Source organism: Symphodus melops (genome assembly GCF_947650265.1).
Source record: "Symphodus melops genome assembly, chromosome: 14".
Lineage (NCBI taxonomy): Eukaryota > Metazoa > Chordata > Actinopteri > Labriformes > Labridae > Symphodus > Symphodus melops.
Window position 1 is genome coordinate 2,515,109 of NC_136704.1, and position 4,340 is coordinate 2,519,448.

A 4,340-nucleotide genomic window follows, 5' to 3' on the forward strand; every position below is an offset into this window, starting at 1 on the left:
AAGGAGAGAAGTCTGAACTGATAAGATCAGTGAAAAATACAAATAAAGAATCTCTTCATGCAGGGTACGAATATGTTTTGGACATAAATAAATGCAAGTGTGCAAATATGGTTACAGCTTGTTCAGTTCAATGGTTCAGCATGAAAAAAGCTGTTTTTTACCACTTTGTTCTGCGTTGTGGGACTTAACACCTCCGTCCAGACAGGAGAAGCTGAACACCACTGTGCACAGGGCGGGAATCAGCATTAAAAATCCAATGAACGGGGTCTTTGAGTCCCTGAAAATAACTTTACCGTTCAGTCTGTAGCCTCCATAAGGGGAACTGAAGGGTGACGAGGGCTTCTTCTTACATTCAATGTTGAGATGGAGTCACATTCAGACGTATTTTTGTGAAAGGTTTCCATGTGGTGTGAATGTGCATGAACTGCTTTTATTAAAAGATCCCATTTGGATCTCTTTGTTCAGGTTTTGTGGTTTTTGATCGGATGTCTTCACCTCTCAACAGAAACACAACAACCAGGTATGACAACATCACCTGCAAACACCTGATCCGTCCAGGATCTCCTAATGTCTACCAGCTGACACCAAAGAAAGAGAAGATTGGGACCATAACAAGAATGACTCTTGGTGAAAGAGATCCAACTAAAGAACACAAAACCATCCTGCTTGTGGGAGAAACAGGAACAGGAAAATCTACTCTGATCAACGCTCTGGTCAACTACGCCATGGGAGTGACATGGTACGACAATGTCTGGTTTGAGATCGTAGAGAAGGAGGAGAGAGATCAGTTTGACAGTCAGACATCAGATGTGATCGTGTACGATCTCTTTGGTTTTGAAGATAAAACTCTGTCCTGCTCTCTGACCATCATTGATACTCCTGGATACGGAGACACCAGAGGGATTGAACATGATGACGCCATCACAAATAGTTTATCTGACTTGTTCGGCTCAGAGGACGGAGTTTCTGAGATAAATGTCGTGGGTCTGGTGCTGAAAGCGAGCTAGAAACGCCTGATTGATCGTTTCAGGTACGTCCTTGATTCAGTGACGTCTCTGTTTGGAAAAAACATGGAGAACAACATTGTCTGTCTCATCACACACTCAGATGGAATAACACCTGAACATCTGCTTAAAGCCCTTGATGAAACAAACATCAAGTGTGCCAAAGATGCAGAGAAGCAGCCTGTTCACTTCCTGTTTAATAACATTCAAAATAAAGAAAGAACAGAAGAGAACAAACAAATCCTTAAACATGCATATGATGTATCAATGAAAGGAATGTCAGAGTTTGGAAAGCTTTTGCTAAAATCGCCTCCACAACAGCTGAAAACAACTGTGGCCGTTGTGAACGAACGCATCATACTGAAAGCCTCGATCCAAAACCTGCAAGAGCGAGTTGAGCTGATTGAATTAAAACAGAGAGAAATCAAACAGACTCAGGAAGCCCTGAAGACACATGAACAAGAGATGAAGAGCAACAAGAACTTCACTGTAGAAGTTGATTCTCTGTCCACTCTTGTTCACTTGGCCTCCCAGATTGAAAAGATGATGGAGGACGGAGACAAGGAGACTTTTGTGTCCAATCACGTATCTATCCCGTGCCCATTTCAAATGTCCTATCAGCTGTTATTTAACGTCACTATGGCAACTCATTGTGGCCGTGAGTGCTTTTTAATTTTTCTTCCACCGAGTGCTCCTTTCCTCTGCAGGAAGTTAGTTTTAAGTTGGATATTTGGCAGACGTTCGCTCGGCTTTGCTCCAGGTAAACTGAACATCAAACCTCCAACATAAAACTGACTTCCCCGCGGTCACACAGGTGATCATTAGCTACAACAACACAGTCAGATTTGCAAACATGGCATGCTCCAAACTTAACAAATACGTGGATTCTGAATATCATGAATTTAAGACTGAGTGCACCGACAAATATGCATTTTCTGCCTGTCTGTCTATGCCTGGCCCTCACACCTTTTGTGCCCACGTTTAAAGAACAAGTGGCACCACAAAAGTGTCCGTTTCACACTGATGTGTACAGAACACATCATGCTTTGTGCATAGTTTGTAACTGACGAGCGAATCCAAAACAAACGTGATGGCGATGACGACAACTTCTTACTTCTGGAGCAACGAAGAAACCAAGTTTTGTCTTCCCGTAATGAATGACTTGAACATAATTGGATGTTCTGAAGGGAGAAAGCATAGAAATGCTGACCTATTTAAGCAGGTTAGGTCACGATGGAAGATTTTGAAGAAACAGTTATATATTGCCAAACACCAGAACAATAGAAGTGGCTCTAATCCATCAACATTTAAATTTCACAACTTATTGAACGAGATGCTTGGTCACCGTCCTCTGGCTACTACAGCAGATGGTGGAGTTGATGTCGGCTTCTCTGGTGCAACGAATGGTGAACCGTCACAAGAACACACAGAATATAGATAAGGTGTTCAGCTACATTCGAATAGTTCGTAACTTAAGCCAATATGATCAGTATTTGTCATGACAAATTTAACAGATTCTAAACGTTAACTGCATTAAAAAATAGGGTATTCCTGTCAACAGATTTCAAAGATGACACACAGGAGGAATTAGACTCAGCGGGAGTTGACACAGACGGCAATGGAGCAACCTTTCTTTTAAACAAGCCTCCCTGCATTCACTGAAGGAAACTACACATCCTTCTGCTGAGGGACCCCCCCGATCCACAACACAAGGTAGGCTAACTGCAGACATACTAATCTAAAGTTGAGTAACCTAACACTCGACCTTTAATAATCAGCATTTAACACACAGGGATCTTTTGGAAAAACAAATGTAGCCTATAGAGCAGGGGTGGGAGAATATTTTTTACAAGGGGCCACATGAGAAACCCACATTTTGTCAGAGGGCCGCACCAACGATAACTTGAACTCTGCTCAACGTTCTCTCACTGTAAAATACAAAATAATATATTTTGAATAGTTGGTACTGGCAATCAGAAGAATAAAATGTAAATATTTGTAGAAATAGGCTTTGTTAAATTGTGTTTGGAAAATACTACTATAGAAGCAATAAACAAAAAAAGTGAAATGTTGTGCAATTTATTTTTGACTTTGTTATCTTTACAAACAAAACCTTGTAACAAGTCCAAACAATAACGTTGATTGTTTTTCATTCATTCACTTCAGTGAGAATAATCCAGTCTATCTTCATCCAGTCTCTTACATAAGTCTTTAATTAGCTAATTGTTATTGTTGTTATTATGTTTGCATTGTACACAGAGAGCACACTCTACAAAAAATAAATTCCCTTTTTGTTAAACAATAAGCCAATAAAACTGACTCAATAGACTGGTGTAGTAATGACGTATTTTTGTCGGCCAACCCGAAAAAATGGCGCCAGTGGTTCCTTCGAAAATTTGCCTATGGGATTTTTGCATTGAAACGCCAGCTTAATAAATTGTTTATTAACCTAATATTTGCAAGAACACTGAAAAACATGACTAGAGACTGTAAGGAGGATTAGAGAGAGTTCCCGGCGTGATGACGTGTAACGTCTCCATGACAACCACTGTAGTTTCAGTTAGCTACTCGTTAGCAACCAGCGTTTAAAGTTCGCATAAAAACTTTAAAATTCACAAGTGGGGTTTTAGCTAACGTAGTTTATCTCGTCTAACAAAACATCAACATCTCTTCAGCTTGTGTTAACCACAGACCTTATTTCAGGCGTCTAAACACAAACACATTCAAAATCCCCATTGACTTTTAGAGTTAGGAACCCATGGCGCTAAAATTCTAACTCACTTCCTGGTTTTAGGACTCATAACTACACCAGTCTATAGGGCGTTTCTATTTAGCGGTAAGGTCCCACCGGAAAGGTTAACGTGAGTACTCACGGACTTGACTACACTGCCACCATGACCACCACCCGACTGTACAAGACGCACTCTCACTGGGGACAGGTTATGGGGACCAAAATTTGTGGCTCAAATGGGCTGAATTCACTGTTAAAGTTAACTAGATGGAAGGATTGTGTTTTCTGTTCCTCTGCCAGACCCACACTTGCCTCCACAGGTTTAGAGGGAGATGATCCCAGCAACAGGGGCTGGATCCCAAGTCCCTTATTTGCAGTCTCCTCAGTCCTCGGTCCTCGGCCAAACTAGAAGTAGTTCCAGAGCCGCCATGTTGAGGATCGTTCCAAAGCTCTTATAGCGAACGAAGGAGAGAGGAGGCAGATCTGAGGAGCGATGACTGAGGAGACACGAGAGCTGACTTAACGCCCCCTTCTCGTATATCACTCATTGATTGGACGCTGCACGGGATCAGACTTCAATGAAACTTCTCAACATGAGCAGAGTT

The 4,340-nt window shown here is 41.5% G+C and overlaps 1 pseudogene across 1 annotated transcript; it reads left to right on the top strand.

The window, feature by feature from the left end:
* The first annotated feature begins 485 nt into the window (after window positions 1–485).
* LOC306835125 lies at window positions 486–4,061 on the top strand (annotated as a pseudogene). Its single transcript has 2 exons — window positions 486–1,589; window positions 4,056–4,061. The product of its transcript is annotated as an uncharacterized misc_RNA (transcript).
* Window positions 4,062–4,340: the final 279 nt, after the last annotated feature.